Source organism: Cupressus sempervirens, chromosome 3 (genome assembly GCF_028749045.1).
Source record: "Cupressus sempervirens isolate cs-2001-9-10 chromosome 3, ASM2874904v1, whole genome shotgun sequence".
Taxonomy (NCBI): Eukaryota; Viridiplantae; Streptophyta; class Pinopsida; order Cupressales; family Cupressaceae; genus Cupressus; species Cupressus sempervirens.
In genome coordinates this window covers 480,360,208-480,384,286 of record NC_143120.1, presented here as the reverse complement: position 1 = coordinate 480,384,286, position 24,079 = coordinate 480,360,208, and positions in this window count along the sequence as shown.

Below are 24,079 nucleotides of genomic sequence, written 5' to 3'. Positions count from 1 at the left end.
TTGAAAAGGGTTTTAAGCAAGGTGAATCCTAACATTGATCTTGTTTTCAGTTATTTACATTTGCATCCATCATTTACAAGGTTGATTCCTCAATCTAGAGCTTGACCAAGCCAATCCCCCATCCAACAACAACAAAAACCCTTCACTTTCTATGTGTAGGAGCAAGATTAAAAAAAATTCACATGAAGATCTAGAAATAACTCCCTTGGAGCTTTCTAGAAAAGTTGGTTTGAATTTGCTATAGTGTCATTGTACTATTTCAACTTTGTAAGAATCAATCCTTCTAGATCAACAACTCCTTATTTCTTTTTTGGACAAATGATTTCTATGTTTTGTTCCTTTTGTCATTTTACTCAAAAATCTGTAGTTAGATATTCATAAATAGGCTTGGATCTGTGACTTTCAAATCTAAAATACATTTTCTTCAACATATCTCAAGGTGAGCCTTTTACATTTTATTTCCTTTCATATCGTTACCTCATCTATATCTTAATTAGGCTAATTGTATATACTTAGCTTCTAGATCCACATTATTTAGGCAATTGGTTCCATTTTACACACGCATTATCCTATAAAGGTCAAAGAGTGTATTTCTTTATATTGCATTCTACTTTATAATTTGAATTCGATATTGGTGCCCTTTCTCCTTTGGGTCCTCGCTAATCTGATTAGGGTTATAAAGAGGAATCATATTTGGAGATTTCCCTCTTTCTCTCACACCCATATTTGAATGACCTAGTAGCTAGATAAAACAAAGATGTACAATCCTATTGAAGTGTCTCCCCTTTTTATTGAAACAACAGTAAATAATAGACTCAAGGAACGGGCGCTTCCTAAATTACCAAGGGACAATTTCCATAAACAAGTATGTTTGGCCCTCCAAAATGATCCATGCAATGTTAAATATGAAGGCTACCAACTAGAAGTGAATGCGTTGCATGTGTTACCTCAAAGCCATCCTTTCCTTTGACTTGACCTAAATCTGAATGATTATGTCCATTTTTATAAAACTATTTTCTACCCTGAGTGTTATAGGGCTATCACAATTTTTGGGGTTCAATATATTAGAATCCTCTATGTTTTCTAAAGCCGCTTCTTCCATTACTCCATGGGACATGCCTATTATGTTCCTGCCAATGTCATTCCTTCCTCCATGAAAACCCTAAACTTCGTCACTTCTCCATCTATACACACACTATACAAAATATTTCTATGCATATATATATATATATATATAAGATATTTAAATATAATCTATTTTATAATCTAAAATTCTATCATATATAGAAAAGATAACACTTAATAATTCTCTATTTTTTATTTTAAAAATATAATATATAGTAAAAATTAAGTAAATAATTAAAAAAATATGAAAATAAATATAGATGTTAGTGTTTTGAATAGATAAACTTTATTAATAAAAATCCACAATTTAAAATAAAATCTTCAAAACAAATGGAAATTAAAATTAAAACATTGATATTGGAGACTTAGGGTAGCGGCAGTTGTTGCTTTGTCAAATGCTATCTTCTATTTGCATCAAACTTTTTCTCATTATCTAGCAAGAACATAGCACTCTCACATAAAATTATTCATTGCCATCTATGTAAGTCATTATTTTCATTTTTTAAAAACTTTTTCCCTCGGTGGCTTTTGACGTGATTTAAAAGACTGACAAATATTAAATGCAATTTTGTCCCTTGTTATTTGCATTTTTCATTTTTGGAGAAAAAAATTTAATGCCCAGGAAATTGGCCTCTAACTAATCACAAATTATGAATTTAATTACATGATAATTGTGTTAAAAAAAACAAGCTAAAAAACTTTAGCCTCAGATAGTTTGATTTGTCCATTGAAACTAATGCAGGCAGTCTACCGAGAACATTGCCTTATATAAGGCAAGGACTAATAAAAGAAACATTTTTTATAAGGACTTGAACCATTAGGAATTGAGATTATACTAATTTGATGTCTCCTCTTGCTTTGATTCATAATAATATATTATCTATTTTTTAGTTTTTAAAATTAAAATATTTAGTTTTTTAAATTTATTATTTAAATTTCATTTAAATCTAATGATCTCTATTCTAATACATTTGAATCTTCCAAGTTGTATTCTAAAATAATCTTATAATTAGTGATTTATAACCCAATATACAATGTACTGTCAAAATAATAAGAAAATAAAGAAAAAGCTATGCCAATATTTAGTGGTGCTCCTATCAACCTGCAATAGTTCACATGTTTTTAAATATGAACATTAAGGTGCAATGTTTGAGACATATATCCCAAAATAAATTCATTATTTTCCTTCATCTATCTATCTTTATGTATGGATACTTATGTAGCCTAATATTTAATAGTTTTTTGCTTATCAAGATATGAACACATGATATTCATCAAATTCTCTGAGTAATGGCCTATTAGAATATCAACATATGGTATTCACCAAGTACTCAATAAGGTAATGACCTATCAGAATATCAACATATGATATTCAACAAGTACTCAATAAGGTAATGGCCTATCAAAATATCAACACATGATATTCACCAAATACCTATAATATATCTATACAAAAAACTCATAGACCATCAAGTAAATGACATCTAACACTTAGTTATTGATTTACATGGTATAATGCATCATGATTTGTTTCAACATTTACATAAAATGTATATCATGATTTAAGTTATTGTAAGATTATCACCTTCCAATAAATTCTACAAATACAAGTGATGATCATTTGAAAGTTGTCGCTTTCTCATGTTGTACATAGGAGGGAGGTCCATATACATATGACATCAAAGATTTACATGAAGCCACTACATTAACTGTCATGTGGTGTTGTCATAGCATCCACCATCAAAAATATCAGAAGATAACGTTTTCACCTCAAACATAATGTATCTCTAATAGACAAGAATGTATTACAAGGAAGTGTCAAAAACTCCCTCTAGGTTTGATATCATCCTTGTGACCTCCTAGCAAAAAGTTGTGTCATGCTTCCCTAGTTCAACAAGTATCTTGATAGCATAAGACCTTCTAGCCTACATATATGAAACTTCATCCCATGAATCATGATCTTTTAACTGCCATAGTTTCTAATCACTAGAGAACCCATCTCAACATGGTCTACTCCCTATGAATCCATATGACCAAAATCATCAAAAGTTTGACTGAAACATATCATCTATCTGCTCCCTCTCTTTGTCCATGATTTCCTCTAATGAATTGTCAGACTCCCACTTGATATAGAAGGTTACTTCATAATCTCAAACATCAAATATATTTTCTTCAAGAGCCTCGCCTTATCCAACATTCTTATTAGATGACTAATGAATTCTATCTAGATCAAAACTTCTTTGGAGCTAGAGTCATAAGATTGAGCCCTACACAATGTTTGGTAGCATGCCTAATGTACCAATCTTCTTTTCTGGCAAGAACATCCCTAGAGACAAAGGAAGGGATCAAGGCAAATAGCTCTTTATAGTACGTATAGAAATACAAATAAGAGAGAGACCATAATGAGTAGATAAATGTAATACTCAAGGATAATAAATAGTTATATGCACATCAACATCTTTGATACGAGTTGGTCCAATGAGGGTCCATATGCATAAAATCAAAAAATGTCTTCATATGAGCATTTCTCAAACAATGGGAATGGGACATTGGTTATTATTCCCCACCATAATATAAAATTTCCACTTACTCCATTTTATCATTGAATAATTTTCTATTGCATCAAATATGACAAACTTCTTTCTATTTAATAGATCTCAAAACCTTAGTCTATTTGCACTATGAGAGGGTGCAATAAAAGCGATCAATCTTAGATTTCGGCTCTTGTCAACAAGCACATTACTATCATAATCGAAGTCATTTTCAACTATTGTATTATCATAAGCGGTTATAGAAATTTGCCCCACTCTATATCTAGTATTCTATTGTATTTGGCATACACATTTCTTATAACAACATCTTATTCTAAATAGTTTCCAATGATCTTTGCAACTACTTTCTCAACCTATGCATCTATAATGCTATAAAAACACTAGCAAAGGTTGATTTGTTAGGGAAAGATGCTTCTCCATCACCATTCTGAGCATATCCTGCTATCAAGGCATTCCAAGAATCCAATTTGTGTTCTTCTTCTCCTCACACCGGTACTCTATTCTACTAACAAATGTTAAGAAACACTGGCATAAGAGTATTCCATAAACATTAGCACTTTTTATAATTGCTTCCTCTAACTTATCAAGCCTTCATTCTGTATGCCTAAAATGTGAGCACACTTCTATGAGTCATTATATTCAAAATTTCTCAAAAATGAGGTCTCGAATGGCGACTCATAGCTCCCTATTCATGGAGTGTAGGGGTTTGTAATGGAGGCCCTCAGTCTGACTTGGTTTGTGCCCGTACAAGTACACCACGAAACAAGAGATTCAATGAACTAATATGCATGCAAATGGAAATGAAAAAAAAAAAATCTAAATGATAACAATGCAAAACAATGGAAGAAATGAAATCTAATCTATGAAAAGAAATAACAATGTAGATCTAATCTATGAAAGCAAGATCTAATCTATCAATGCAAGATCTAAGCTAACATGAAAATCAAAGTATGGATCATGATGATGGAAGCCATGCATGCAAGAGAGAATGAGACAAGAAGATAGAAGTTCTCCACAAAAGCTTTAATATTCAAAACTCTTTCTTCAAAAATCACTCTCCAAACCTGCAACATAACAATAGCATAATAATGGGTGTCTCAAAAATGAGGAGAGGAATCTCCCTTATAAAGAAGATTGGGCGATCTAGATTGAGAGGAAAAAGATTTAATCAAGGGTGGAGAAATAATGATCCATGTAAACTAAAGATCCACCAATGAGAAAAGTGGAGTGGTTGAGAAGAAAGTGGAGAAAGGATGAAGATAAGTCCCATATTAAGTGTAGACAAAAGATTTATTTAATTTTTTATTTGTTTTAACTCTTTTTTCATCAAAAAGAGATTTAAGTGGGATATTTTATTTAATTAAAAGGGAGCAAGTTCTTTTAATTAAATAGAAAATATTTAATCAAATTAAAAGAGGGGGTTTTCTCTTAATTAATTAAATGTAGATGAATTATTTAATTAAAAGAGAGGTTTTCTTTTAATTAAATGAAGACTTATTTTATTTAATTAAAAGAGAGCAAGTTCTTTTAATTAAATAAGAAATATTTAATTAAATTAAAAGAGAGGTTTTTCTCTTAATTAATTAAATGTGGATGAACTATTTAATTAAAAGAGAGGTTTTCTTTTAATTAAACGGGGACTTATTTTATTTAATTAAAAGAGAGCAGGGTCTTTTAATTAAATAAGACTTAGGATAAAATGATCAACCTTAGAAATAAAACAAACTGAATTTGATCAAGGAAATTGATTTGAATTGATTTAATAAAATATTACACACCATTGATTCAGAAAATTTGAATAATGGGGGCCCATAGTTTAGGCGACCATTTTAGGGTGCATACATTTGCCCCTCTTTGACTAATGTGTGATCGATTTGGGAACACATGTAGTCAAAGAAAGAAATTGAAGTGTGAGCTCGATTTGGGATCACAAAACAACCTAGATGTGTGGTCGAATCGGGAACACAATAGGAGAAAGAATACAAATAAATTTTGACTTGAAAAAGTCAAGAATAAAATTGATAAAACTAAATCAAAGATTGAATTTGATAATTACTGCCCCCTCGTGATCGAAATCTAATGAGATAGAGGAGAAACAACAAATTGCTAAATTTGATCAAATCAAACAAAAGATAAGGTTCTTGATGTAAGATGTAAGATATAAGAATCATAGAACCAAGATAGATCGTCAAGCATGAAATATTATGCCCCAAAGGTGATTTAGAAGAAAAGAAGTGGGGAAAAATAAAATGGAAGATAGAAGTTTGGAAGATATGGAAAGAAACAGAAAGAAGAAAATAAAATGTCCCAAAATCAATCAACTATTTAAGATAGAAATTTTGATTGAGATCACGAAAGAAGATAAGGAAATGAAGATCAAAACATGACCATAGTTGATTAAAAGTCCACAATAAAGATGAAGGGAGAACCCTTTCAAACTCATAATGCAGCCTAAAAATGCAAACTAACATGAAATCTAATAATGCAAGCTACATGAAAATGCAAAGGTGTACTTGCAAAAGAGCAACTGTAACATAGGATTTTTGTGTTCATCATTCATTAAAGAATGTAAAAGAACTTATTTTCATCATTGGGCCATTATTAACGGACATCGAAAATCACACAGTCATCACTAGTCACAAGTGCAACTATGAAGATATGAATGTAATTTATATCAGATTAGAATGTGGAAAGATTCTAACATAAGCATCAAAGACATAAAGGTCAAGATGACTTCAATGTTAGCTTACCCAATTTAATGTAGCAAAACCATGCTCGCATCAAGGCATAGATGCCAAGATGACCATAAGAACAGTTGTGCAAAAACAATCAAGGATGATGCCTCAAATCTCCTAAGCATTTCAAGGGGACAACAAGAGACACTCTAGAGTTTCAAGACCACACCCGCAAGCAAAAAATAAATAAAAACATGTCCCATGCCCCAAGTCCTCTAGCGATGCATCATGGAGAGACTTATCAGACAAGGACACTCAACAAAAATCAATAATAATCAGCACACAAAGAAAAAATTATGACATAAGTCAAGCATTAAGTGTTGCATTTAAAATTTAAGTGTGTTAACTGATACTGAGTTTGGAGGATAAGGATCAAATGCTTGCAGGAAGGGAAGATCACACGATGATACTGGGTAAGACCAAACCAATAAGTGTTGAAAAATACTCGATGTCAAAGGTTGTATTGAAAAATACAATTGGGGTGGTGTTGAAAAACACCATTTGCGAGGTGTCCTAAAGACTAACACATCCAAGAGACCAAAGCTAACATAGTTATGCCCCCTAGACAAAGACCAATTCCAAACCAAGGCAACAAGGACAAGGCATGATGGAGAAAGGCTAAGTGTCGAGGACATGCACTAAGAAATAGGGGTGCAAAGGCCTCAAGTAGCACCTGTTTCCAGGTTTTCACCACTTGGGTTCTTTTCTATTTTTTTTGTTTTTTTTCAGGACTTTTTATATTTTTGCTACCAAGGCACCTGTTTCCAGGTTTTCACCAAGGCACTTTTTGTTTTTTTAAATTTTTTGATTTTTTGATTTTTTTTTTTGAATTTTTGGAATATATAATTTTTTTGGAGATACATCAAAGTGCCTATTGCTAGGTTTTCACTAAGAAGATCATTTTTTTCAGGACATTTTTCAATTTTTAGACTTTTTAACAATATATCATTTTTTGGATTTTTGAAATATATCAATTTTTTTTTCTTTTTTTTTAGGATCAATAAATATATACAAAGATGCCTGTAGACAGAATGAGCATTATGGATAGAACTTCTTCAAGTGCAAGACATTTATAGGATCAAGGAGCTGCTCTCCCTCTGCTGTAGATAGTAAATAAGCACCAGAACCAAAAGCTGCTGTGATAATGTAAGGTCCAAGCCAATTAGGTTCAAACTTACCCTTTTGATCTCTATTATGTTGATTCTTATGATTCACACATAGGACAAGATCTCCCACTTGGAACTCTCTAGGGTGAACCTTTTTGTTAAATGCTTTTAACATACACTTTTGATAGACCCTCATATGGTCAAATGATGCTTGTCGTTTCTCATCTAGAAGTTCTAACTCTTGAAGTCTCATGGCATGGTAGTCTTCATCTGAAACTAGACCTTTGAGAGAAACTCTAAGTGAAGGAATCTCAACCTCTAAAGGTAACACTGCTTCAACACCATATGTAAGGGAAAAAGGAGTAGCCCCAGTAGGAGTGTGAATACTCATTCTATAGGCCCACAAAGCTGGATTTATTTGTAAATGCCAATCTCTACCACTCTTATGAACGGTTCTATGCAAGATTTTAAGAATGGTTTTGTTTGATGCTTCTGCTTGACCATTTCCTTGCGGGAAATAAATAGAGGACCAATGTTGTTTTATCTTGAACTTCTTACAGAGTTGCTTAAGGTCCTTATTTTTAAACTTACCTCCATTATTAGTGATAATCTCAGAAGGCACTCCATATCTACAGATAATATGATTCAAAATAAATAGAGAAACTGTATTACCCGAAACAAGAGATTATATCCAGAAAAACCATCCATTAAGGAATAAATCTCATAACCCGCGGTCATATCCACTATAATGTCTATATTAGGAAGTGGAAAATCATCCTTTGGGCATGCTTTATTAACATCTCTAAAATCTGTGCAAACTCGAATGGTTTTGTCATGTTTTGAAACTGGTACAATGTTTGATATCCATTCGGCATAGGCAATAGCTCTTATGAATTTTGCACCAAGAAGTTTCTCTAATTCTTCCTTGACTAAGAGTGCTATGCGAGGATGCATTTTTCTCAATTTTTGCTTAACTGGCTTAACACCTGGAGCTATGGATAAGTGATGCATAATAAGATTAGTGTCCAACCCTGGCATATCTGAATAAGTCCATGCAAAATTAATCTTCTTTTCTTGTAAGAATTTAGTATAGGCTTATTTTTCTTGTGATGACAAAGACTGAGCCAAATGTACCATTTGTGGAGCTTCATCCGTACCCAAATTGACTGCTTGTGTTGGTTCAATAAGTACTAAAGATCTATCTTGAAAATAACTAGGAAGAGAATCAAGTACCTCATCCTTAGGTGCCTCAGAGAGGTTTTCACCCTTGGATACATCCTTTCTTTTTACTTTTTTTGGTTTTTACACCGCCACATAGTGGTTTTCGCCATTAGAACTCCTTTTCTTTTTCTCTTTATTTTGTGACTAAGGTACTTGATATATCGCTCTATCATACTAGCAGCTGGTTCATTGGTGGAAGAGACTATAGGTTCAATGGCATTCAAATAACAGGCTATTTCATAGTCATTTTGAAATGTTAAGATTTTAGGTTCTTGGTTGCGTTGGGGCCAATCAATTAGGTCAGGATGAACAAGGGATAAATCAATGACAGGTTCAAGATTGTGAATATGGATGATATCTCTAGTCATTGAAGATTCAAAGTCTATCAAGTAACTTCCTAAACTACCCAAATCAAGATTCATCCTCAAAAGTGAAGAATCGTCCACTAAGGCAACATGTGAGTTCAAATCCTCTAGTCCTACACCTGACTCATTAAATAACTTAGGTTGAGAACTATATGTATGAACAACATCAACATCCATATCAAGTATGGAAGATTCTGAGAAAGAATCCCATTCATACTCGTTGGAATCTGTTTCAAAATCTCGACTAGGATGCTTACACCATGAATGCTTGGGATGCCTGGATGTGGAAGCTTCAGTACTGTCAAGAGTCACACTTTCTTGTTCTAAATTGGCAACTGTCTCATGAGATACTAGATTATCTAAATCTCCCCAAAGGAGATTAGCATAAGGGACCCAATCTTCACACATATCTTGTTGGTTTTCTGAATTAGGTATGTATTCTTGTTCTTCTTCACTATGTAACTTATCAAGGATAGAAGCAACATTCTTACTGTGATCCACATACCCTAGGCCGACTGACTTCTTAGACTTGCATCCAAAAAGTTGATGATCAAGGGGTTCAACTCTAGCATCCAATCTATTACTAAGAGGACCATGTCCAGGATAACCCATTTTCTTAACAAAAGAATACCCTCTTCCATAAGCATTAGGTGAAAGAGTGAAATCTTCATTGTGCATATACTTCTCTTCTCTAAAAATCCAATCTTTAACAACCACATCTTCTTTCTCATCTTGAATAGGCATTGATGACTATACAAATGTGTCAAATAATGTCATAGCTGAAGAGGAAGGTTTCATCTCTTGTGAAGGTTTACCATAAGACCTAGGTGAAATTGGTAATGCAACGAGGGAGTTAAGTTGATATCCCCCCATGCCAAGGTCTATGGACTTAAACTTTTTCTTGCAATTAGCTAAAACTGCATTAAAATCATCTGCTTGTCTATTAAGGGGAACATGAGCACTTGCTAAAATCGAGTTGATAGACAAAGTGTTATCCCCAGGAATACATATCTCTGTTCCATTGTAAGGAAACTTAACACACTGATGATAAGTAGACGGTACTACTTGCATATCATGAATCCATGGTCTACCAAGCAAAATGTTGTATGCAAGGGGTCCAACATCAACTATTTGGAATCAAACATCTTTTTCCACAAGGCCAATCCTAACAAGAAGGACAACCAACCCCTTTGAACTTCTCTTTGCCTCATCATAAGCTTTGATAGTAATCTTTCTTTTGCTATCAATAACATGTTTAGAATAACCCAATGTCTTTAAAAGACTCAAAGAACAAATATTAAGCCCAGCACCCCCATCTATCAACACATGCCTAACACGGGTCCTACGTATCATAACCTCAATATGAAGGGCAAGATTGTGTGGATGGCTCAAAGATTTATCATCTTCCTCTGAAAAGGAAAGATAATGAGGGCTTGCAATATGATTAACCATGTTCTAGAATTGATCAATGTCTAAATTATTGGGGATGGTCGCCATGCGCAAAGCATCCTTAAGGACCTGCTTGTGTCTCGGAGACAACTCTAAAATCTCAAAGATTGAAATCTGAGCAGGTGTTCTTTGCAATTGATCAACACGATTATAATTTGACTTGGGATTAACCACTGGTTTTGAAGGAACATTCTTGTATTGCACTTGTTTTGGCTTACTTGGTTGGTTTGACCTAGGTCCTTTGATAACAAGGGGACCTTGACTTCGCGTAACAACATTGAGACTTTGGGAAGACACTTGCTTAGGTTTACTTGACTAGTTTGAATTGGGTTCTCTAATGACAAGGGGACCTTGAGATAACTCTCTAGAGTGAGCACCCCTTCGTACCAAAATAGGTTTTTTGCCAAAGGTAGGAGAGTTCAAATTTAAATTATAACCATTGGGATCTTTATCTTCCATCATATTGACACTTTCTTCTACAACATAAAGCATATTGACAACATTTTTTGCATTTGTATAAGTATAATTGATTTCAGCCTTGCCATTCTTAGGTTGGGAAGCTTCCCCTTTCTCATACTTGGGCAAAGGCTCTTTGAATGCTATGTGATCAGCATTGGTATTTAGTCCATCTATTTTAAGCTTTCCATTCTCAATAAGATCTTGAACAATATGCTTGAATCTCCCACATTTTTCAATATTGTGTCCAATGCCATTGTGAAGATTGCAATAAGCCTTCTCATCCCACCACCATGGCTTAACTTTAGGTATGTAGAACTTTACAGCATCATAAGGGTGCACAAGATCACATGCAAGGAGCTTTGTGAATATCTCTTCATATGTCTCACCTAATTGTGTAAAGTTACGTTTCTCTCCTTTATACCTTTCTTAATATCTTGGTTTGTTACTCTGTTGATTAGCACTAGCCAAATGAAGAACAGCTTAATCTTTAGGGTTTGAGGAATCCACAACTCCATCATTGACCACTTGTTTTTTCTTATTCCAATTTATGTTCTTTCCTTTATCCTTGTTGTTGTTGTTATTATGACCATTATTGTTATTGTTTCCATTTTTTGTCAAAATACCTTGCTCTCTCAAAACATCCTCAATTCTAAATGTAGCTTCAATCATGGTATCAGAGGATTCAAAAACCATCTTCTTAACTTCATACTTTATCTTAGGAACCATATTAATAATGAGGATTTCAATCTTTTCTTTCTTAGGAATAGTCCTAGAATAACGAGAGCATTGTTGTCTACATCTTTGCAAGAAAGTAACAAATGGTTCTCCTTGATTTTGCTTTGTGTGACATAAGTCCAATAGTGAGACAGATCGTGAAAGATTGTATGAAAAGTGTTGAACAAATCTTTGAATTAACTCAGGGAATGTCTTAACAGGAGGAGTTATATTGGTAAACCATTCCATGGCTTGAGCCTTAAGACTCCTTAGAAATAATCTCATAAGATATGAGTCCTCATGATGAAAATCAAAACTCATAGTATAGAACTGACGCACATGATCATTTGGATCCCCATTTCCATCATATTTATCATATTGGGGGATCTCAACTTTTCTAGGAAAATTTTTCATGTCAACACTCTTATCAAAAGGATTTGGAAAAATTGAATCAAATGAAAAAGAACTCTTGGGTGCCGATATTTGCTTCATTTGTTTCTTCAATTCATAAATTTCTTCTTTCATGGAAGGATCATGCTTTTGAATCTTTTTATCCACATCAAATTTGTAAGGGACCTTAGCACCCTTGTTGATTAAATGTTGAAAGCATGCATCTCTATTTTGGTCCATATATGCTTCCATATGTTGCTGAAAATGTGGATCTTGTGGTATAGCCATGAAATCATCAGAATTATATTCAAATTTGGAGCTACCACCTTCATATTGTGAACCATGATGAGCTTGTTGTGAAGGTTTTCTTGAAACTCTAGGAGATGTTGGTCTCCTATAATAATCATGTCTTGAAGTTTGCCTTCCTCTTGGAGCAAGAGATTGTGAAGATGTTCTTGAATATCTCCCACTTTTTGGAGTCTTGGGAGGGGTAGATGGGGGAGAGTTGTTTCCACCACCAATGTGCACATTGTTGAATTGATTGTCAAGTTGTGAAGTCTTGAAAAAGTCTTGTTCTTCTTGACGAGATTTTCTTTCCATCTCAATAATAACTTGCCTTTCTTCCTATAGGCGTTGAAATTGTTCTTCCTTCTTAGCTTGCTCTTCTAGAAGGGCTTTTCTTTCACGATCAATTGCTTTGAGTCTTCGACTTGCATAACCTAAAGGTGTCATGAGTGGTGTACATGGTCTTGATTGTCTAAATCGGTTACCAGTAAATGTTGGATTCACGTGAGCACTAGAAGGCTCACCAATTTGATCATCATGTTGGGCTTCCTCTTCTTGATATGCATAATGTTTACTTTTCTCTTCCCTTTCATGTGCATCCAAATACCTATCCTCAATAAGGAGTGAAGTTGGTCTACTTCCACGAGTGGGATCACCACTCAAAAGGTCAACATTATAATCACTACTTTGATTCTTCTTGTATGGAGCTCTTGTAAAACTCATATCCATAGTTGAATGAGGTGATGCTAATGGTGTACTCAACTCAATAAGATCACCACTAGGGTCACACAAAACTTTTGGAATACTCTCAGGTGACTGAATAGACACAAGTTCCTTTCCCTTATGTCTTCTATGAGTTTGAACTAAAGGTAATTGTTTAAAGACAACTTGAGGTTGATTTCCTTGATCTACTTGATATCTTGTTGTAATTGGCATGAAAAAAAAGGTACTAATTGATAGGATAAACCTAAGAAACATTGGTACCAAACTAAGATAGTAAAAGCACTAACTTGTCCAAAAGAGATGTGATAAGATAAAATTTTGCAATAGGCATAAACCAACACTGCCCCAGAGGTGCTCACAAATTTGGGTGAATACCCTAGCACATATGGACCAGGAGAATGATTTACCCAAATTATAAATAATTAAAATTGATTTTTTTATGAAAGTGAATGGACAAGAGATTACTAAGACTCTCCAAGTGTAATATCAAAGGATCTAAGTGTATATCTTTCTCAACAAGGACGATTTCTAACTCACCAACTCCAAATAAGATCTCTTGTGAAATCAATGACTACTAATTCAAGAGGTCAAAGCACAATAACCTAAGGTGCAAAAAGGCTTCTAACAATGGGGTAAGTAGCCTAATCCAAATAGGACCAACCTAGGGAGACTAGAAATAATGGGATAACAAAGTTATTCGATCATAAAGTCTCAACTCAAGAACTTAGATTTTGTTCATTTTAAATATCCAACTAGATGTATCAATAGATTATTTATCATGAACCAAGCACATAAGATAGCAAACAGGTATTTCAAGAAAACAGTCTTCAAACAATGAGCAAGGGGCAAAACAACCTTGTGCATGAACAAGTATAGTGACTTAGTATTTCTACTCCTTAAAGGTTCTACTTGTGTATGTTCTTGACAATGTTTTAGCAGGCACTTAGAACACAACAACACCTTATCAAGTTGTCTACAAGGATATACGTGGCTTTCTAAAATGAGTCCTCGATATACGCAAGGTACGTGAGGCCCAAATCTGTAGATGAGAAGAATCCAAAATCACACAGTCAGGGGGAGACGGTAACCCAAATCTCCTCCTTCACTTCTCAAAGGTATAAAGTTCTTTGAGGCTTAGCCAAGAGTGATATCAAACTCAATTCCCAAGAGAGGTGTCTTTGGATTCACCTCCCGATATTTATACTCCGCCGGAACACAGGAGTTGAGGTTGTCCCAAGGGGTGATGAAATCCCCAAGCAGGCCTCCTAGAAATAAAAATTAAGTAATTCACTATCAAAAGTATTTAGAGCACTAAAGGTCGAACATTTAACTCTTCAAGTAAATGTGAAGTGAGTCCAAAAGTGAAACATTTAACCCTTTAAGATAATGTGAAGCGAGTCCAAAAGTGGAACATTTAACCCTTCAAGAGAATGTGAAGCGAGTCCAAAAGTGGAACATTTAACCCTTCACACAAACTCAAAGTGAGTCCAAAAGTGGAACATTTAACTCTTCACACCAACTCAAAGTGAGTCCACACCTTAGAAAACAAGTGAGTTCCAAAAAGCACAAAAGGGTTGCCTAGTGGAGCAATTAACGCTTCTTTCCTATAGACCCCTCCCCCTTAATGTGGCGCTGATCTTGCAACCACGGGGCAAAAATGAGGGATTGGCGGATTAGCGAGTCCAATAACCCAAGATAGGAATCAAGATCAATCACAAGTAATCTAAGACTGCTAATCAATACTACTCACAAATGAAAAAGGGTTGAACAATGGAATATTTAACTTTCCAAGTAAACATAGAGTGAGTCCACAAAGTGGTGCATTCAACTCCCTATGTAAACAAAGAATGAATTCATGCCCTCAATCACTTAATGAGATATTTGATATTGGAACCAAGAATTACTTAAGGTTTAAACACAAGGATTCACTTACACAAACTTGTATGAAAGCAAATCTATGTTCATTCATTTCCCGTTAAGAGCATCAATTGAAATGTGTTTTATGAAAGCATGTAAAACACTCAAGCCAAACACATGAGAGGTTTAATTTTAATCCCAAATCTAAATGTTTTAGAGATCAAATAAAATACTTGGTAATCCTTGCAATGCGTCTTTTCTTTGTTGTACATTTTGTTTACGCTTGAATGCTCGCTCACAACGAACAAAGCAACAAACAAAACAAGCAAACACAAGATATGTAATATATGTCAACTCATGCAAAAATAGAGTTAGATCTAAAAATCTGATTTTTAAGAGTGATAATAATCAGCAAGTAACCCAAATGAAAGCTCACATCATGCATTGATTCATTGTAAAAATTAAATGCAAGCTATTTATTAAATGTCATTTTTTTCAATTGATTTTTGACCTAGTCATAAAGATCGGATCTATATGATATGAATTCAGATCCAAAACTCAAAATACAGAAAAGTGACCCCTATCAAAAATCAGAGAGCTTTTCAAAAATGTTAGAATTTTGAAAAGATCTTTTAATTTGTGCCATAGGGAGTCATTTTGTTAAAATAGACCAGTTTTTGAAAATTGAATTATTGACCCCTAATATGACCTCTAAAATCAAAACACAAAGAACAAACTTTGTTTAAAATTCTAAGATCTTTCCAAAACTATAATTTTTTCTAAAAAATATGTTAATTTACTCCCAAAAATAATTTTTCATGAAAAATCAATGAAAAATCATAAAATATCAAAAATATTTCAAAAAAAACTGAAAATTGGATCTAAGCTTCTCTAATGCATCAAAACCTTACAAAAAAAATTTAGATTAAAATACCTAGTTAGTTGAAAGATATGACCAAATATTTCAAATCTAGGGTTTCTTTGAGTCTTGAATTATTGACCCCTGATATGACCTCTAAAATTGAAACACAAAGAACCAACTTTGTTTAAAATTTAGAGAGATTTCTAAAATTGTAAATTTTTTCAAAAAATATGCTAATTTACTCTTGAAAATGATTTTTTATTAAAAATCAAGAAAAAATCATAAAAATATTAAAAATATTTTAGAAAAATCTAAAAATTGGACCGAACCTTCCCTGATATATTAGAAAGTTGGAAAAAAAATTAGATTAAAATACCTAGCCGTTTGAAAGATATGATCAAATCTTTCAAATCTAGAGTTTTTTTTTTTTTTTTTTCCTGGAGTCTACAAACAGATCTGCATAAAATCCAACAAGCAAAGGTGGGTTGCCTCATAGTGGGCACCAAAAATGTATGCCTAAAATGTGAGCACACTTTTTTGAGTCATTATATTCAAGATTTCTCAAAAATGAGGTCTCGAATGGCGACTCATAGCTCCCTATTCATGGAGTGTAGGGGTTTGTAATGGAGGCCCTCAGTCTGACCTAGTTTGTGCCCATACAAGTACACCACGAAATAAGAGATTCAATGATCTAATATGCATGCAAATGGAAATGAAAAAAAACTAATCTAAATGATAACAATGCAAAACAATACAAGAAATGAAATCTAATCTATGAAAAGAAATAACAATGCAAATCTAATTTATAAAAGCAAGCAAGATCTAATCTATCAATGCAAGATCTAAGCTAACATGAAAATCAAAGTATGGATCATGATGATGGAAGCCATGCATGCAAGAGAGAATGAGACAAGAAGATAGAAGTTCTCCACAAAAACTTTAATATTCAAAACTCCTTCAAAAATCACTCTCCAAACCTGCAACATAACAATAGCATAATAATGAGTGTCTCAAAAATGAGGAGAGGACTCTCTCTTATAAAGAAGATTGGACGATCTAGATTGAGAGGAAAAAAGATTTAATCAAGAGTGGAGAAATAATGATCCATGTGAACTAAAGATTCACCAATAAGAAAAGTCGAGTGGTTGAGAAGAAAGTGGAGAAAGGATGAAGATAAGTCCCATATTAAGTGTAGATAAAAGATTTATTTAATTTTTTATTTGTTTTACCTCATTTTTCATCAAAAAGAGATTTAAGTGGGATATTTTATATAATTAAAAGGGAGCAAGTTCTTTTAATTAAATAGGAAATATTTAATCAAATTAAAAGTGGAGTTTTTCTCTTAATTAATTAAATGTAGATGAATTATTTAATTAAAAGAGAGGTTTTCTTTTAATTAAATGGAGACTTATTTTATTTAATTAAAAGAGAACAAGTTCATTTAATTAAATAAGAAATATTTAATTAATTAAAAGAGAGGTTTTTCTCTTAATTAATTAAATGTGGATGAACTATTTAATTAAAAAAGAGGTTTTCTTTTAATTAAACAGGGACTTATTTTATTTAATTAAAAGAGAGCAAGTTCTTTTAATTAAATAAGACTTAGGATAAAATGATCAACCTTAGAAATAAAACAAATTGAATTTGATCAAAAAAATTGATTTGAATTGATTTAATAAAATATTACACACCATTGATTCAAGAAATTTGAATAATGGGAGCCCATAGTCTAAGCGACCATTTTAGGTTGCATACACATTCCATGTTGATTCTCCTTAATTAGCCGATAGGCTTCTCCTATGGAGCAACGCTCCAAAATAAATGCATTTTTTTGTCTCATGCAGAATCATTTGTCTCACGCAATAAGTACTCTACTAGGTCAAAATCTGATATGCAATATTGCGAGTGATGACTTCAGCCTTGCCGTTTCCCAATCTTCCATCTTCCCCACACTGTAGAAGACAATACGTTTCTACTACTGAATTGAAGGGGTCTTTGGCACCACACATTGTCATTGTTATAATAATGCGTTGGAACCGGTAGTATAGCATAACTGAGAGCAATGAGATTGACAACGTGATGGACCTATCACATGTGGACACTTTCATTTCAGATATTTTTTCTAAGAAGCTCTTGTGTGAACTTTTCAAAACATTAGTTGTCGATTGACCCGATATTTCATTGACTCGAACTTCTTGGAATCGTTAAATTTTGTGAAGGAGCAGGAGTCCCACGGTTGAATTGTAAGATAATCTGACGGGCTACGCGCAAGCGACAAACTTGCTGCTTCATCAAAAGACAAATTTATGGGCTTGAACGCCAGTAGGTGTTCTTCTACGACTGTGTACTCCGCCACCTCCCATTGCACTTCATCATAAAGCCAAAACTCAATTGACCATAAATATTGAGACGTGAAATAAATGGCTACCTTGGCAGTTGACCAGGAAGTCAATTTAATGAATGTCTAGTAGTCATCAAATGATATAATTGCTTGTCTTGTCTGTCACGCTTTCCTCCCTATTCTCCAACCGTATGATAAGTGATTGAAAAGTTCTCCGTTCTTCATGCATTCTGTAGTGGTTTCCCAATTTCCCACTATCAGTTGCAGTCTATAAATAAAATTTATCAACTTGGCCCTCGATTATATATTGTTGGTGATTCTGAGAGACTCATTGATCTGGGTTGTTTTTTTTAGCATGAAAAGTTCGCAGTAAATACTTCCTCCTTCCTCTGTTTAGTTTTGGTTTGTCATGTTTACTTTTGTTATTATATGGTGATTGAATTTATCTCCATTCTTTTTTAAAATTCATAAATATCTGATATTTACTTCCATTTCCTGCAATTCTGTTTCTTTTCCCAATATCGTGTCTTACAAATGGTTTTAATCATTTTTGAATGCTATTTTTCCTTGTTTCAACAGTTGAAGCTAATTTCTGCAAAGGTTTCTTCAAGGACGAGACATTTCTGGCTTCTCAGCTTGTGTGTGGCTTCTTCTCGAGAACACATTTATACGTACACTCCTTTACTCTGACCACGAATCTTTGTTACATAATCATAATTGAAATTAGGAAAGCACGCACAATGTTGATTTTGAATCTTGCAAATCACTTCTGCCATTTGATCCCTAAATATTTAAAAAAATATGCGTCCGTAATTGTAAAGGCCTTTCAATGGAATCATGAATTTACGGTAAACTTAATATGTTGAATCTTTTCTTGTAATTTTAAAGTAGCAAATAAGTTGATATCACTCAATCCTGTTAAAAAAATTTCTCACCTATAATGGAAATCCATAAACCTGTAACATCCCACGCAATCATAATTGGTAGACATTTTAGTTCTAAATCATAGACTGAAGCCAATAGTTAGTCGGCTTGTGTGAACTATTTCAAATTTTGTAATAGTATAAGATGGAATCTACGATTAAGAGCTATTATTGAAATGATGAAAAGAAATCGACAACAAAAATACTAACATACAATCTATTTGATATAGGAAAATATAGTAATTGTATATTTCATGTTTAAAAGTTTACTGATATTTATACATGATAATTATTTATATAATGATAAATGAATTTATACTTGTGTGCAACTAATAATATTACGCTGGTTGCATTTATGTTAGGGTGTTTGTCAATTTTGAATGTGTTGAGATGTTTTATGATGTGATAATAAATAAATGGTGTTTTTGCAAAGTGATTGTTTTGCAACCTTAAATATCTTCTCGATTTTCATGCTGCACACATTTTGGTATCAATATTGTGCATTTTTCACAAAAATGGTATAATTTAGGACAGTTTTATCTCAAATTTAGGACAATTTAAAATTTAATTAAAGTCTACTTACTTTTTTTTTTCCGTCTTTTTACAATGTTAGACAACTAACTTATCTTAACTAATTAATTAATGAATACTGAAGTATACATTTTATGTTAAAAACAACTCTATATTTATTATTATTTTAATATAATTAGGTCTTTTCCTTTCAACGTAGATATGAATGTTAATTTTGTTTTATATTTGTTATTAGATCATTTAGAAAAATATGTAATAGTTTTTATTTTAAAATCATATTATAATATTGTTCAAAAACTATATTAAAATATAATTAAAATAAAATTTCTATTTCAAATATAGGTACTTAATATTTTTATTATTTTATTATTTACTACTTTTGATCACTATCATAATTTCTCATTCAAAATCAATAAATAACTATCGTTCTTGCATAAATTTAAAATCATAATTTTTAAAACCATCTTAGAAAAAATAGGCAATGAATGCATTTATTTAATGCTTAATGGGTTTGAAATTTAAATTTTGAATTATGTTTATATGCTATGTTTAATTATTATTATTATGCCCTCATTACACAATTTACATTTGTATTTGTTTATACATTATTCTTTTTTGATAGGTATAATTAATTTTATTTTTATCAAGTATAATTTAACTTTTTTTTTAGTATATATATATATATTTATTATCAAGTATAAGATTATTTTTCCCATGTAAATTAAATAGATGATACCTATCAAAAGTAAATTTTTTACTTATATTTTTAAAAATTTATAGCTAATTAAAGAATTTCACATTTTAGTTGACAATGGTAGTTTTTGCACCATATAAATAGGGCACCACACTTATCAAAAAGTACACATTTTAATTCAATATTTATATTTCGTGTACAAAAATTGCTCACTATTAAGTTCATATATCTATTATTTGCATTTTTGGGGTGTGCTTAGAAATAGATATAACTTAGCTATGGGTAAATGATGTTTTTATAGGAAGCATGTTTATCTTCATATCAAACATTCACTAAGTTTTAATTATTACAACATTTGATTGTGGGGATTAGAATTAGGTATCTCAAAAAACTATTATTTAATTGTACAATTTCAGTTTCATATACATCTATATATAGTTTAAATTATTTTTTACATTATAATTATGTATATATAGCACTTCCCGAACAAATAAATTTGTACAATTTATTTTTTATCATATATTTAACATAGCGATTATTCTATAGGTCATGGCACATAATCCAATTCAAGAACAGATTATTGAAATATCAAGTAGCATAAGTATTCCACATTCATCGTCTGCTTCAAACTCATCCATCAACTACGAAGGGTCTCCAGAAACAGAGATTGAACACTACGCAAGATCAATTATTTTGGCTTCTGATATTAATGTTCAACAACTTAAAGATATATGTTGAAATACATTTGAGGTCAAAGAAAGTGAAGTGTTGGTTGTATACGAGGTGCTCGAAAAAATCCATGCCCATTATGATATATTTGCTGGATTCTATACTTTTTTGAGAAAAATGCACGCTGATGAATTCTATCAACAGGGCAATGCTCCATTCATTCGTCGTGCATTCCAGGACTACCTCAAACACACTTAGCTATTTTTTATGCATATTATACCCTATGTAGCCTTGAATTAGATGTTGGACATTGTACAACATATGACCTATTTTGGATATTCACCTCTAAATGTTGTATTTCTTTTACCTACTTGTTTGTCCTAATTCACTTCTTACATCTTCTAAAAATTTATGTTTACACACTTAATAAAGTATGTAATTTGATAACTAGAGACACTTCATCAAATGTGATGTATATAATTTATTTTCAAATATACTTTTAAAAAAGACTCTTTTGTCAAATGCTTTCATTATGTATACATTCTTTTTCTAACATTACAACTATTTGAACAAATTTTCATTACCCAAACAACCAACATGAGTACGCCCTATCAATCTACATGTATATGGCAAGTTGTAGCTACTTATTGTACTTACAGAAAATGTAATAATATATTATATTATTTTGCATTTTAAACTTTGAAAAGTATAAAGTAAATGATATTGTTCATTTAAAACTATAGTTTTTTTCTATTACAAATTATAATTTTCTATGTTTGATATTTTTTTTATGTAAAATAGTCATATTTGCAAGAAGTTACATTTATCACTATCCCTCATTGTATATTCTACATATTAAAATTGGTCTTCTAAAAATATTACAAGCATTACTATTACATATTAGATCATTCAAAAAAATACTCTTTAAACCTAATTATTTTATACCATTCAAATTAATTAGTCTATTCTATTTTTTGTTATACTTATTTGTTCTATGTGTTTGGTTTATAATTTGTTTAATTGAAGTCTTCATTTAAAAAAAAAAAAAACTATTACACAACTTCATTAGTTATAAGTTAAATTACATTTATTCCACACCAAATTTGGATATACATTTAACATTTTATTAATGTTATGCTGATTTAGATCCATTTTAAAAATATTTCTTTACAAACAAATACTATTAAGCTAAACTATCATAGCCCAAGTTCTGCAAATGTTTTTCCATTTATATCTACTAGCTAACGTTGTTTCCCCCCTATTGTATTACAGGATTTATTGTACCTATCATTTACAAGTTCTACATCATACATTCATCTACTTGTTGCTTAAAGGTACCTCTTTATATCTTTTGCACTACTTTTTCCTTACAAATTATGTTAGCCCAACTTGTTACTTATTTATTATAAGTTTTTACACAAGGTTTAATTTTCCAACAATTTTCAAGCATGTTATTAAATATATGTCAACCTATAATTTTTCTATTGCCTTTCCTTTCATAGTCTTCTACTTGTACAAGACTATTGTTTGCGGTTCTATGTTCAAACAAACATGTATTCCTTGCTTTACATTTTGTCTTTTATGCTCTTTACTATATAATACATTTCTTATATCTATTGTAAACAAATATTAACACCTATAATCTAATAATATGAAATTTATGAAACCATTTAGTTATGGCTTCATCTCTCACAGAAGATGCGATTAAACTTCTCAATAGTCACAAGTTAGACGTGCAACCATTTCTTCAAGTGTATTCACTTGCACCAATTGGAGAGACAAGTCAATCAACAACTAGATACAAGTTAGAGCTCTCTGATGGGATCCACATACAAAAAGCAACCTTGCCAAGCAAATATACTAGCCTTGTCACAACAGGACAGATTCAAAAGGGCACTATTATCCAACTTACTGCATATACTATTCCAACCATTTGTTCATCAAGGTAAACCACCTATTGTCTAAATATTCTTACAATAAACAATTTTTTTTCTCCATCCGAGTATAATCTATACTTAATATACATTTCTTGTCATTTCTGTAGGTGGATTGTAATTTCCAAATTGTTGGTCTCCTCGGCAACACATGAATTAATTGGTGACCCCACCTTGTACTACAAAGAACCTGAGAAACTTGTAGAAATGGAACAACCTTCTACAGTTACATCCACAAATGCAATAGAATCTCCAGCTTCCATTCCATATACTCCTCCAAAATTGATGTTTGGATTGCATTCATCCCTAATTAAAAAAACACCCCCACTACTATTTCTCCTATCCGAAGCTTGAATCCATTCCAACCACAGTGGATGATACAAGGTCGTGTTACTGCAAAGAAGGAGATCCACCACTTCAAAAATAATAAAGGAAATGGGCACATGTTTAGTTTTGATATGATAGATAAAGAAAGAACTAAAGTTCGTGTCACTTGCTTCAATGAACTGGCTGACCTCCATTTCCAACAGATTCAACCTGGAAGTGTGTATAAATTGTCTCGTGGTACTATCAAGTCAGCGAACATATTTTATAATAAGCTTAATAGTGATATAGAAATCACGTTGAATGAAGATTCTAGGGTCAACCATTGTGAGGATGACCACTTAATTCCAACACTACTTTTCTCATTTACAAACATTATAGATATCCTATCTGATAATGTTAACACTTCTCTAGATATTATTGGAATAGTTATATGTGTTGATCCTTTCACTACAATAAAACGAAAGAATGATGCAACTAAGGTCCTTAGGCGAAGTCTCAAACTGATAGATATGTCTTCGTCCATAATAACTGTTACTTTGTGGGGTAAAACAACCCAATTTGAAGGTAGTCAACTACAACAAATGTATCATCTACAAAAGTTTACTGTTCTTGCCATAAAAAATGGCCGCATTGCTGAATACAATGGTAAGGTGGTGAATACATTGGCAACATCACAATTGTTTATCAATCTTGATATCGAAGAGACAAAGCAACTACAATCTTGGTTCACAACGAATGGCCCAGATAACCTCCTTCCCCAAAGTGACTTTGTAGGGCCATCCACCAACATAAAACAAAATACCATCTCATCTATTAC